We start from the raw sequence: 15,658 nt of genomic DNA, 5'->3' as shown, positions 1-15,658 counted from the left end.
TAAACATTTTTCGAACACATACACATCATGATTCATGAATGTGATATTTCATTTTTGTTTGATCTTATTAAAAAAAGTTAAGAAGGCAGGGGATGGAAAAAAGTCAACTTAATACATCACATATTGTACCACTAAATTTTTGTAAACCAGGTCAATTGTCAAAAAGAATCTTCTTGAATATCCCATTCACTACTTAGGATTATTGCAACTAGTGTTTAGGAGTTGGGACCCCAACCCTAAGGAGAGAGGGGATAGCCGGATAGATACACCCATACATAGGACGGTGTCCCTGCCTTTGAGGAGTGCATATATTCTCCACCCAACTACTCCCCCTCGTATTCCCTCACACTCACACATGAACCTGCCTGTGATATACTACCAGACCCTTTTCAGGCCTACTGTGAGTGTGGGGGAATGGGAAGATTGCCTATCCAGGTGAAGAGCATCTCCACTCGCCTTTGGGGGCATTCTTAGATGTTGGGACTGTGGATCTGTTTATTTTTCCTTTGGTGAAAAGAAAATTTTTTGAAATTTAAAACCCGAAAGAAATTACAACCTAAATTATCTATAACCAAAGGCCAACAAAGAAAATGAGGGTATGGGTGGGGACAAAGAAGACTTCCGGTCGCTCTGTTAGCTAAAGTGTCGGCATTATTTGCTTCACGAAGAGTGTGGTGGGAGCAAACTGTGTCAAAACCAAAGGGTAGGTGCAAAATGTCTTCATGATAAATTTAATTTTCCATCTTGACTCCATAGATTGATAAATAGATTTGATGATTCTAAACCTTAAACCCTAAAGCCTAAAATCCGAAACCATAAATCCAAAACCCTAAAAACCTAAACTCCAAACTCTAAACCTTAAACCTTAAACCCTAGATCCTAAACCCTAAAGGCCTACGTATTGGCTGCACCAAAATATACTAGATAATACGAAGAAAAAAAATAAATGTATTGGATAATATGATACGATACATTTCTTAAAATTACATGACTAATAAGACACTCGATACCAATAGTTTAAACCTGACATGTAAGAAATAATTTTCATCCAATGATTGAGGGCATGACCTTAATGCCTTTCCTATTAAGTATTTTATGGGTACATTGAATCCATTAATTTACCTCTAAAGATACTTTTTTTCAACCTTTGAATTGGCATCTTTTTCCTGTGGCCACTACTACTTGATACAGGAAATCTGGAATTTACATAATCCCCTAGAAGATCAACGGCCTCTTTTTTCTGTCTTGAAAGTAAGATTAGATTTGAAAACTCGATTCAATGCAAGTAAGAATTGTGTTCTTGAATAATCAGAAAAAGGCAACTTTTGATTTGATATTTTCTATTGGATTAAATAGATGGGATTGGATTTAAAGCTTAAATCTAAAGACATGTTTTCAATCTTTGTTTATGTACTTGGTTGGTTGGTGAGAAATATGGTGACCGCATAAAATGGTTTCTTACTTTTTCCATAGTCTCCATTGTTGGCGAAAGGGAAGGCAAAAGGAGTGTTTGGGTTATCATAATTGTGTTGAAAGATTCGAATTGGAAAATGGACTTTTGACCATAATTCCAATACTGGAAAAGGTTAAAACATGAAATGATTGATGAGATAATAGTGAAGATATCTACTTTTGTCATGTTTGGTAAGTGGGAATTCCATTTAGTAGTTCCGGGTCAATTTTGGTAAGTGGAAAGTCCATTTTGTTACTTAAATTCCTTTTTACTTTTGTGGTAGAATTCCTTTTCCTTTCCCTCTCATGAAGTCTTGAGATTGACTTCTTCTTGAAGCCAAACAATGCTTAACATAGCTTTTAGGCAAGAACGAAAATATTTTAAAGAATTTTTTAAAGAAAAAAATCTAATGAGCTTGAAAAGGGTAGATGCCATCATAAACAATAAAAAAAAAAGTAGATGCCAAATATTCTTTTGCCTCCATTAGTAAGTTCGCAATAAAGATTTAAAAACCCTAGCTTGTAATTATTTATTATTATTATTTTTTTACTGATATGAATCTAAAAGGCAGCTTTGTAATAAATTATACTGAAAAGTTATATTAATTTATGGGTTATATAATATAAGATATTAACACATGAGTTTGATGTGGATTTGCAATTATCAGTCAAATAAACCATCACCACCTCCCATGGTTTTCTAAACCAATAATTGAATTAAATTTTATAAATTTTAAGATTAATATATTACAATTTTTTTTATTACATAAATAGCACTTCTTTTAATCCAAACGCAATTTCATTTCAACATCTATGATTGAGGGTAATAGAAATTATATGTGTTTTGATTAAGAGTCATATATACTTTTATCTATCGTTGTAGTTCTTTATTGCATTTATTAAGCTTCACTAAGGGATAAAGGGCCGAACCCGACTTTCAAGGTCCTCGGATTTAACATCTAAAAATGTCAAGTACTGATATTTCACATAGGACATATTAAATTTTCTATCCATTAAATTTATGGTTTACAATTTTGTCTAATCAGAGGTCGAAGTATTGATATTTCATTTGTCGAAAAGTGGGTCAAAGAGAAAATTTCAAAAATTTAGGAAGGCAATGGGGGCAATTTCAAAAAATTGAAGGGGACCAAGTGTCATATTTCATACATAAAAAGAGGCCTACAGAAAATTTGAAAAATTAATAAAAAAACACATGAAATTCAAAAAATTTTGGGAGAGGGAGGGCATGGTCCCCTGATCATAATGTAATTGTAGCCAATTTATTGATTTTAATAATTAAAACATGGATATAATGCTAAATATACTTATTTAGTGCAAACATTTGCAATAATTTTTTTGGTAAGCATTTGCAATAATTCTAAGTTGTAGAAATAAATCTTACCATATTTAAAAAAAAAAAAAAAAGGAAAAAATGTGACAATGATCTTATTTTTAGTCAACGCTTAAAATGAAATCCATGATCAATTTTCCCCTAAAAAGATTTTCAAAGTTCAAATGGAATTTTTATGTTCTTACAAATTTAGTAGAAGCAATGCAGTTGACTTATTTTTATTAGTCCAAAAAGATAGTTGACTTTTGAACCCTATCTTATCTATAATCATAGTTATCTTTGAAATAATCTTCTGAAAGTCACACGCAAGAAGAAGCAAAGTGTCTAAAAACTAAAAAAGTAAACACCATCATAGGATTGAAAATTTGTTTACCACATTTATGGTAAGTAATTATTTTGGTTTTCAAAAAAAAAAAAAAAAAATCTCTTGAAAATGTCACACGTTTGAGAAAATTGATGTTTGAATCATAATTGATATCTACCAGTAACCTGAATAAAATTTGTTGTTGCTTCCAAACCAGAAAATCAAACAACAGAAGACAACCCTTTAAGGAAGATGAAAGAAATAAAAGTTGTTGTTGCTTCCCAAAAGAGGTGCCAGTAGTTGCAGGGATATCTACCAAGAACCTGAAAACCACCACCATATATTAGGAAGCTATAGAAGATCAACAAGTGTAGTTGGCAAGTAGTTTTGAATCCATAGGTGTTCCTGCTAGAGGGTTTTAGATTTAACATTCATGGCTGTGTGTTCAACTGTGGATGGAATAGAGAGACCATTGCAAATATGCAAATATTCCCCTGGGTTCGGTGACTTGGGCTCATGGGCTTGGTGCATCAGGATCAAACATGCATGACCTGCATGCATGATAAACAAATTTCTGAGATTGCAATTTCTATCTGCAAGTAGTTCAGGTGATCGATCTTCTGTGTGATTTTCTTATTCACGAGATACTCTTTACTTGTCAAACACACGAACAGACATTGAGACAACAACAACTGCTTCTCCTTTTTACTTGTCATAGGTAGATCTCTTAGCTCACGCAACCATGAATGTACCTTAGGAAGAACCGAAGATTTCCAGATGAAAGTCTAGATCTTAGGGGGAATAGAAGCCCAAACTGGAAGTTGAGAAATGAGAAGTGGAAGCACTGTGGAATCTACTAATGGCCGAATTCTCCATCAATGTCTAATAGACAGCTTAAACACTAAGAACACAATCTCTAGAACCCGTCCATAGTAAAGCATCAGAACTAGGGAAGAGTGACAAAGGCATGATTTTACTAATAGCTGCTGCCACCATAGGAAGGAAAAATCTGCCAAAAATAAGCTCTTTCTCATTGGGATACTCTATGTACAAATCCAATGTGCTAAATTCAACTGTTGAAGGGGTTAATCTGTAATATTTACCCTTATTTAAGTGAACTGTTGGGTCATTTCTTGTTCATCATCTTCTCTCTATGCGATGGTTAGGGTTCTTGGAGAGCTCTGTTGCAGTGGTGATTGCAGCAGCTGGATGCGTGGTTTTGGAGGATTTTTTGGTGGTTGAGATCGCGTGGTTGTGGTCTATCTTTATTGGCATTCATTGTTGTAATTTGTAAGATCTTCACTCTCTTTTTCATAGTGCATCGGGCTCTAATCTTGAGCCCTAGAGACATAGATCCGAAAGGATTGAACTCCATCATCAAACTTTCTTGCCTTCTATGATTCTTGCAATCTCTCAACATCGCTAGATTAATCACCTAAGGTGTTCTAACATCAACTTTAAGCAATTGAGATATTCAAAGAAGAAATTTTTGTTACTTATTTGGATATTTTGGTGGAAATCCCTAGCAAAGATAGTACATACGTGGAAAGATATCTTGAGAGATTCGAAGTTTTGTTTTTCTTTTTTATGAACTGCTTTAATTGGTATCAATATAATATACATCATGTCACCAAATTGACATGTACAAGAAGTAAAAAAGAAAAGCAAGAATAAGAATCTTACTTTTATCCTTAAATATGTCATGATCCATGTATTATTATATCATATCGATCAAGCTGCAAGTTTGGTCTTAATGGTCGAATTCGTCTTGAATGGTCTTGAGCTTTAAGTTTTCTATTCAAAGTCATCGTAAGGATGAATTAAGGATACAATTAGATGCACATAGATCCTCTGTGTCTGGGCAGGGCATAGGTCTGTGCGTCCAGCTGTATGATGAATTGCCCGTGATACCAATTAACCAGTACTCCCGAGTACTAGTGATACCACAGGCAGGGCATCATGCTGCCGGATGCACGCCTTCCTTAAACTTAGAGGATCTAAATCCATGGTTAGCTGGTCTTAGACTAGAATTAGAATTGGACTCAGGATTATGTTGACTAAGCCAGCCATGCTTGTTCATGAAATTGTGTATTATTTTGTTTTAAAAACTTTGATATTGACTAAAGATATTTATCCCAAAAGTAGTAGTAATAATAATAATAATAAAGAATCTGAAGATTTAAAAAAAGAATTCTAAATATCGTGCTCCAGAACCATAGAATCATCAATCATGGAAAGAAACTTTGTTTTTCAAAAAAAAAAAAAGAAAAAAGAAATGTTGTCTTCATGATATAATTTGCCTCAGACTGAGAGACAAGAGATGGGAAGTTGGGAAACAGAGAGAGAGATATCCAAGGGGGAAAAGAAAATAAATCTAATGACAAGACAGAATCTCATCTTTGACCTTTATATGAGTGTAAGAACAAGAACTAGCATTTCTAATTTGGGGAATAAAGCGGTTTCTTAATTTTTCATCCTGAAGAAAGAACTGATTTCAAGGAATAGTTCAGTTGATAAAGACTTACATCTTTATCTCTAATTTGTTTTAGAGACAAAGAGTTCAAATTCGTTGACAATGCCTTCTTTCCATGGTGAAATTTCAAGAAATTGAAACAAATCGCGAGCTTGGACGGGTTAAAATGGAATTTCGGTGACAAAAAAGTCTATCGTGTTAAATTTTCTTGCATTCTTGTGAATCTTCAGTGAATTTTTCTTACAGACTTCATTTTGAATTTAGGTTCAAAGATTTTTATTTTGGGGTAAGATGTAGACAAAGATGAACTATGTGAAATCTTTGGCCTCTTTGTTTTCATTTATTTATCATATCTATCTTTTTTCCGGTTAAGTTCTAATGGGTCGTGTTTGCAATTGGTTTGGGTTACTCACGAATTTTTAAAACCTTGACCTTACCTTGAATAACATAGTCTACCATTGACCTTGATCTTGATTTTGACCCTAAATAAAACAATCCGTATTTCTATATTCTACCTTACTCTAGCCTTGAATTTACACAAAACCTTTCTACCAAAAAAAAAAAAAAAAAAACACAAAACCCTATAGGGTATTAGAGCTCAAAAAAAAAAAAAAAAAAAAAAGAAGCTAATAACACACTAATTTTATTCCCAAATATATCCAAACAACTTGAAAAATGACTTCCATGGAAATTTTTATAATTTCTTTATCTAAAATGAAACATAGGTGAAAGAATTTGTGTTAGAATCATAACACAATGAAATACATGTTATGACTGACCATGTTAGCTCTTTTAACTTGTCATAATCCACTGGCACATCATTAATATGATTGCTAAGAGTTGCAACAGGAATGGAAGAAAAAAATTAACTAGGGGGAGCATATTCCCAAATGAAAGGAGCCATGTCTAACGGCTAAGATTACAAAGTCAGCAAGATGGATGGGCACCTAACAGCCCGCACTTGAAAGGTGTAACCTATATAAACCTAGCACTCGGAAGCCCAACAGGTATGAGCAATGCACTACACTACTCTCTTGTGCTTTGAGTACTCACGCTCAGGGCATTCACCATTGTGTTTTTTAACTGACTTGATTGTTGGAGACAGTTCTTCGACCTAACTACCACAGGTTTGTCTGCACTGACTTCTCTGTGAACGTAGGTCAAGACAGCTGATCGGGATATCCAATCGATTTTTGGATGAAACAAGTGTTGCTTTGAAGGATAAAATGACTCCATAGAAATTCAAATGCTAGACATATGACATCCTGCCCCCTCATCTATTTTGTTTTGACTGTTTTTCTCAAACATTTTTTCTAACATTTTGGCTTTCTTTTTATCCATTTACTTAAAACTCGACATCATCCCAAAGTGTGTAACGGTTAGAAATTTAATTTTGAAGCTACAACACCATAGTATAGTCAATCATAGAATTTTGGGATTAAATCATAATTTCAAAAGTTAAGTAAAAAAAGAATCAATATTTTCACAGAAACTCCCTCGACCATCTATCTAATGACACACGCCCTGTGGTAGGCCATCAAAATGATAAAAGCATCTGAACTTAGAGAAAAACCCAATTCCAATAGTGACATAAATCTTTGTCACCGTCTCAAAGAGGTCACAATACCTTCATTCGTAAGTGGTCCTATATGAAGTATATATAACTAGATGGTCGTTTGTGATCACCTACAACACTTAAATTCAAACACATCACTTTCCATGTATTGGCTTACATTAATTTTTTTTGGTAGTCTTTACTTGACTATAATGTTTATAATAGAAATTTTTTGTTTTTGGAGCTTTCTATATTTTGGAGGGGGGGACTATTACATATATATGCCGTGTCAGTAGGGTGTGAACCTACACTTCTCCACTGAGAGATGAGATTCTTAACCGTCCTACTAATCCTCCATTGCCAATGCTTATAATAGAAAATATCAACTATTATCAACTATCGTCTCAGGTGCAGCATTGGCCTGTTAATGTATCGGAGAACTTAAGGTTAGATGCCAAGGGTAGACATAGATATAGATTTGGGTGATGTAAAGACTTTGCCCTTTGGTGTTTTTGGTTTAAAGGCTTTCATGCTGTAAATACTTATTCTTTTGTTTTCTCGGCTCTTTAATATAATGCGACCTTTTTTAAGAAAAAGAAAAAAAATTAATTGAGAGATCTTACATAGAAAACTAGCCCTAAGAATAAATCAAAGCAATCCTCATAATACCTTGAAAACTATTAGCAAAAAAAAAAGACAAAGAGGGTTTAGAAAAGGAAAGAGTGGGTGCATGACTATATGAAGCAACGATGTATTACGAAATAACAAATAGCTAGAAGAGATTTTTTTTATCATTTCAATCTATTCCATGAGGAGAGAGAGACAAGACCATGCATGCTGCTTGAAACCTTTTGTCAAAAGAAAACATCTCAAATAGAATAATTCATGTATCATCTTCCCCACTTAAAAGAAGAAGAAGAACTCAGACAAGATGGATTAATAAACTAAAACTTTAGAACTAAGTGAGAAAGAATGGTGTCAATGATGAAGGTCCTAGTTTCAAGAACCCTCCAGGAGGTATAACTCACTAGGTAAAAATCAAGGTTTATACAAGCAGCTGAAACCAACCTGGGAGTGAGAAGCTCTGAATTTTTTCCTTTTCTATTCAGATAGAAGCTTCTTTGCTGTAAACTTCAACTATGATAAATGGGAAGTATCCAATATATGATCTTATTCCCCCAGTTGTGGTCAACCAACCCAAGCACCAATTATCAAACACCTTAGGGCTAAACAACCCTGGTTGGTTGACAACAGCTGAGGAATCAAAAACACATATGCATTGGAAACTTCTCCTTATTGCTGCCTTTAGGGCTCCTGAGAAGTGTGGATCCATCTCAGACAGAGCTACAAAGAGAGAGAGAGAGAGAGAGAGAGAGAGAGAGAGAGAGAGAGAGAGAGAGAGAGAGAGAGAGAGAGAGAAAGAGAGAGGATGAAGGGACCTGAATGAGTTGTGAGAGATAGCTAGCTTGTCTTAGTGAAGCTCAATTTATAGACTCCAGGGTAGTGTTAAAGAAGTACCCCAGGCCACCACTGTCTTATAAGACGAAATGTGGTGATCGTATTCTTAAAGGAAACCCTTTATCCCTTGTCATGGAATCCTCCCTTTTTCTTCTTCTTCTTCTACTTGATCATCTTGAAATGGCTAGGTGGTCCTGTGATATTCTAACTTTTTGTTTTCGATCCAATGCCATTTCTGCTATGAAGTCTAGTTAATTGGGTTTATTTTTGGGGCCAAATAAAGATGGTGGGGGATAGATTTTGATCAGCTTTATGAATAGTGTCGACGAAAGTGAAGTGTGTGGAAATCGAATATTTTGCCAACTTTGACCAGGATCCCTAATGATGTAAACCATTAAGAAACATCTCTGCCTAAATTTCATATACTTATAATTAGTATCAATTTGTATAGATGTATTGAAAATAATTATATATTAGATTGGAAGTGGAGCTAGAGTTGGGAGGTTAAATCTGTTGTCCATGACATTCATTCCTTATTTGCTGAATTTATGAGTTGTAAAGTTCAGTTTTTGTCAAGAAGAGGGAATGTTTTTGTAGTCCATTCTTTGGCTCGGAAGGCCTTGTCCATTACTAGTAGGACTTGTTGGCCGATTTTTACCCTTTAAATCAGAGAACCTTGTGGTCAGAATCCTTTGTGCTTTTCTGGTGCTTTTCAAGAAAAGTAACTTACCCACAAAAAATAAATTAGATTAGTATACAATCTATATCGTCTCAATAACTAAATTATGCACTTGATTGGCTAGGTCATCAAATTGTCTTCTTGTTGATGTATTTTCGACTTACTATGGTGGCACTGATGATTGCTTTCTTCTTGTTAGATTATTAAATCATGTATTGATATGGAGACACTATTTATTGACTAATATTTTATTTTTTTTAATAACAATTGAGACATATACATAAAAGCATTGTGTCAAAATTAAATTAAAAATTTCTAGTTAAATTTTTTTTTAAAAGAAAAAGTTAAAAAAATGAATAAACCAAGAGAAGGAGAAGAGAGAGAAGAAAGGAATAATAACAATAGATCACCATCAGTTGGCATGGACCAGGTACTGGGCTACATGACCCTATTCTGCTGCCCAGGCAGCGACGAAATTTTATCCCCCAATAAAAGCTCACCATAGCAGAGCAGCACAGGCTGTAGAAGGGAGAGATTCTTCCCGTTGAGTAGCAAAAAGAGCTGGGGAGAGAGCAGTGGAAGTTCTCCACCACACCGACATCATATGGATAGAGGGTGCAAGTTGATGAATGAATGATAATGTTCCACCTCACCCCATCTTTCATATGCTGATGATTTGACATTGTTTTCCATTCACATCGAGTTCAAAGGTGCTAAGTTGATCACAATGGTTATCAGAACTTTACCCATTGGAATCTTGGTGTGACTCAGACTTCCCTCTCCTTACCTTCAGTTAGTTTTTTTCTTTCTCTTGTTATGAACGTATGTTTGAGAACTGATAATTTTGAATTAGAGATGAAGTTTCTTCATAAATGGTGAAAAGGTGTGAGGAGAGCACATATAATTTTCTACTTTCGTAGATAGAGAATTTATATTAGTGGGCGGCAGGGAAAAGCCGACATTAGCCAAATTAGTAGTTTAGCACTAATGCCCCATAAGGATGAATGGTAGCAATATCCTTATGCTCTCCACTATACATTTAAGAAGAGGGTCAACCTTACTACTGTTTAGAGATGCTTCCACTCCCATGTTCCAAACCATGCTTGATCTAAAGGATTCATATTCTCTGTAGCCACAAAGGCATCAACCATCCATTTGCCCTTTAAGGAGAGTCCGCCACATGAATAATGACAATGGATCCTGACGTGAGACATCTTTGTACTAAAAATGGAGTGGAAACATGAGTTGGCTTTTTCAGTATCCTATAGAATGAGTACTGTGAATTATCTGTGTCATGACCCCAGTTCAGATGTAGTTCATGCATGAATGCGGTGTGGTATGTGTACGAGCAAAGAGGAAGAGCTTTTCGTTATATATCTCAAATCTCTCAGTGATCTAGAGGCGAACATATATATATATATATAGACTCTAATCGGGTAAACGAGTCGATCCATTAAGCCAAACCCTCTGTTTCCACCACATATCTCCAAAAATGGGTCATTCGGGTCACCCACCACAATATGTTGGTGCGGGTCCATCTCCAAGATCGAGTATAATAATTTGGGTCACAACATAACAAATATCTACCTTGACTTGAATTCTTCCACAAAACTGAATAGTCTTTCATCTTCTCCAATAGCCCCTTCATTTGCTAAGATCTAATGTGACCAACTCCAATCAAGTCCAAGCAATGCTTGAACTTGGCAATACACAAAGGCTTTGTCAACATATCAACTATATTGTCTTCAATACCAATCTTTAACACTTGGATATTGCTTTCAACAACTACCTTTCTTACACAGTGATATTAAACGTTAATGTGCTTTGTCCTCTCATGATACATCTAATTTTTAGTCAATTGAATAGTACTCTGACTATCACAATTGACAACCGTCACCTCCTAAACCATGCTAAGTACTCAGCCAAATAGCTTTTTTAACTGCTTCAATCACCCCCATATACTTCATTTTGTAGTAGATAATGCAATTGTAGCCTGTAAAGTAGTTTTCTAACTAATCGCACAACCTCCCAAGATAAACACATATCTTGTGAGTGACCTTCTTTTGTCAAGATCACCTACATAATCTGAATCAACATAACTTGTTAATCTATCATCATTCTTTTCAAACTCCAAACACATACAAGATGTCTCCTTTAGATATCTAAGTATCCATTTCACAACTTTCCAATGAGTCTTTCCTAGACATGATAAATATTTGCTTACCACACTATCTGCTTGTAAAATATCAGGTCGAGTACATACCATATAATACATAATGAAACCACTTGCACTAAAATATGAAAGACATGATGTATAACTAGACCTGTAAACGGATCGGATTATGCTTGGATACACAAGTATCCGAATCCGAATTTGATTAGGAAAACCGTTACCCGAATTTGAATCCAAATCCAATCCAACATAAATTTAGAGAAATCATCCAAATTCAAATATGAAACTTTATCGGATATCCAATAATAATCCGATCATATAAATTATCCGATTATTGATTGGTGATTGTTATTTTTTTAAAAATTTATTTTAGATTTCCAATTTTCGATTACTGATTACCAGTTTCCAAATTTGATTATTAGCCCCTTTTTAAAAAAAAGTATTTAATACTTTACTCTAATTGGATAATTTTCGATTTTCGATTACCAATTACCGGTTTCTGAATCTGATTATCATCCCTTTTTTAGAGAAAAAAATGTTGAATACTTTATTTTATATAGATAAATATGTATGTAAATATTATTCGATCCGATAAGTAATTATCCGAATCCGAATCTAGTTGCTTAGCAGATGGATACAAATATTTTTTATAAGAAAAAAAATCCAGATTTGAGTACCCGTAAACGAATACGAATGTAAATTTGGAGGTCTATTTCGGCTATCTATTTATAGGTCTATGTATAACTCATCTCTTCATTTGTCTGAGGTGATAGAGCAACTGAAAGTCTAAAGTGAGATGCAATTGGGGTGCTAACAGATTTTACATCTTTCATGCCAAAGCGCTCCAATACATCCTCCATGTATTTTTGTTAAGATAGCCATAACTCCTTTGCCTTTCGATCCGTCTTGATTTCCATTTTAAGAATCTTCCTTTCTGCTCCAAGTCTTTCATCTCAAATGAAGTGCTTAGTTGTTGCTTCAACCTAATAATTCCATCCATACCTCTAGTAACAATCAACATCTAATAGCAAATATATGAATGAACTATCAAAAAGTTTTCTAAAGTATGTGAAACAATCATTCTTGCACCTAATTTAACCCAAAGTAACCATGACATAATCAAACCTTTTATGCCAATCCTTAAGAGACTGCTTCAAATCATATAGAGACTATTTCAACAAGCAAACATAGGGGTGTCAATTTGTAGCCCAAAGTGTTAAAATCAAACCGAACTAACCTGTTATAATTCGAATTGGCCTTAAGTGGGCCTTAAGTGGACCTTAATGGGTTGTGTTTGAGCTAAGGGGGCAACAACCTGCACCAGCCTTAAACCGAGCTGCAACTCATTATAACCCATTCTACAACCCATTTTATAGTTTTACATTAAGTATTGTTTGAATCTTCATATTACCATTTGGTAGCTGATATAAACAATTATAAAAATTCAGCATAAATCCAAAGATCGAATAATCATTCTACTACTTGTAAGGGAAAATCAAAAGGATTAAGTATGAATGTCCAACTGAACGTATTAAGTTTGTTTAAATTGAGTAAATACTTATCCAATCCATAGGTATTTTTTTTGTATGTCAAACTAAATATCAAAACAAAGCAGAGATGGATTTCATAGAAGGGAAAAAAATATCTACATTCTCATAGAACAAGAATCCAATTTCAAGACAAACAATCATAGCACAAGATGGAATTTAAAAGGGTTTTTGGTTTGAGGATTTGTTCTTACAGGACCATCTGACAGAGCCTAATGAATGAGCTTGTAGTCTCTATGTTACTACTTATTATCTAGGTTTTTGATTTCTATAGAGTGTGGGTTTTTTATAACGTAGAATGACTTTTAATTTCTAATGAAAATTAATCAATACTAATTTTGATTTGCATGGAATTTTGGCTTTTGTTGCAAAATGCTCAACTATTATTATTAATTTTATTTTTTTTTTGTCTCATTTTGTTGCAAACCATAAACTGTTAGTTTGCCCGAACCCAAACTACACCAAACCAAACCAAGCTTGAAATCGTTATTTTGCAAACAAGTTGTATTTGGGCTGGGGTTTTTCGCCCGAAGCCCAAACTAGCACCGGGCCCCCCCGACAACAAAACTCGCAAGTTGATGCATGTAAATCTATTCTTCTAGTTCATCATGCAAGAATGCAATTTTCACACCAAATTGCTTTGACTCCAAATTATGCATATCAACTAAAGCAAGCAAATCATGAATGGACCTATGCTTTACAATATGTGAAAATGCATCATTAAAATCAACACCTTGCACTTGACTGTAGCATTTTGCAACCAACCATGCCTTGTATCTAGTTTCTCCATCACCTGTGATCGATTATTTCTTCTTGTAGACCCATTTGTAACCAAAATACATCTTGATTTTGATATTTCCCTTCCCAATTGTAGTACAAAGAGAATTAATTTCCATCAACACAACTTCATTTAAAAAAGTTCCGTAAGTAGAGAACTGCTCATGGTTAAGCCACATATGGTGGGAACACCGGAATCAAGGATCCATTCATCTTGTGATCGAACTCTATTATCATACACCGATAGCATCTCATAATTACTCTCATCTTTAGCAACACTAGCTTTTGCAGAGTTTTATTTCTTTGGTTGGTTGGCTCACAAACCATTTGTTTTCTGCTTGTTCTGAAGTTTGTAGCACTTTGATTTGATTTGCTCCCTTTTTTTGTAGTAATTAGAGGTTGTTGTATTATTTTTAATATAATAAAATATGTTTCATTTTATTCGATTTGTAAGTGCGGAAAACTTTCCTTTATTTATTTTAGGAAAGTGTATTATATATAGTCCCACACTGGAAACCGAGGGTCGGAATCCAGGTTATGAATAGGTCCACCATCAACTCTCTTTACTATAAGACGTGTGTTGATGAGGTGAGGAGCGTCGGTTGGCGCTGTGGCACTAGCACTTAGCCTAAGCGGATCAAATCTAAACCGGTGATGATCAACGGAGATCTAGGCGATGGGTAGACCTAAAATTGTTTTGATGAATATGGACTGAGATCGTAGGCGAACGATCAACGCAAAAGAGAGAGAGAAGACAGGAAAACGGAACGAGAGGACCCAACGAAAGAGAAGAGAGCACCAAGAAAACGAGATAAAACGAGACAAGAGAGAAAACCCCCAGTTGCGAGAAAAACCAAGAGATAACCGAGTGGGCTGACCGGGAGAGGAAACAAAGCACCTGAGTGAGGGTGAATTACGGTAAGGAAGCGACGTTGTAACGCGCCAGAAGTTCATCAAATACGTGATCCTTTTCATTCTTTAACGAGGGGTCAATTTTTTATTTTTTGATTTTGACTTAGACTTCTTCTTATCACTTTCGGTAGTTCTACTCCTAACTGTCAAACTAATACCCTCAGATTTAGTTATTTTCAATTCATCATCAATTTTTTGTTTACTCTTAGTTTTGATATTTACAACTGAGATTGTCTATTTGCCATATATCATAGTGTCTCTAAAGTGTTTATATGACGGAAGCAATGAACATAATAATAACATGGTTAAATCTTAAACTTAATTTTAATATATGTTTTTTACAGATTAGTAATAATAGAGTAAAAAGTAGTAATATAAGATTTGAGAAAAATATCTTTACCCATATACAAAATATACAATTGCTACTTTAACTACAATGTCAGTGAGGAATTTCGTAAGGTACAAATTTTCTAGTGCTGACAACAATTCTACCGTTGTCATTTTCTGAGAGAACTTCTTACAAAATTTTATTCAATAGGCATAATTGAATCGTGGTGAGGGATTAAAACATTCAAATCATTCCAATTATCTTTAGACATAGCCGCATTTTTCTTTCTTCCCAAATATGGCATTTTGAGTAAGAATCGCCAACATCCGAATTTACTATAAACTAAAATAGATATTCCCATTGAATTTTTCAATATCGTATTTCGTTGATGTAGAAGCCATAGATGTACAGATCGAAAACAATCAAAAGCTCTGATAACACTTTGTTAAAAGGAACACTACGAAATAACGAATCAAAAAAAAAATAAAATGAAAACATACAGATATTTAATGTGGTTCACATACTGATGCGGTGTGCTACGTCCATGGGTGAAGATGAAGAGCTTTTCACTATGTAAAAGAAGTATAGAATGAGATCTCACATCCAATCGCCAAGAACAAAGATGCACATATATAGACATTAATTAGGT

This window comes from Hakea prostrata, chromosome 8, assembly GCF_041222555.1.
Source record: "Hakea prostrata isolate BN-2017 chromosome 8, UWA_Hpros_2, whole genome shotgun sequence".
NCBI lineage: Eukaryota > Viridiplantae > Streptophyta > Magnoliopsida > Proteales > Proteaceae > Hakea > Hakea prostrata.
This window is presented reverse-complemented; position numbering follows the sequence as displayed.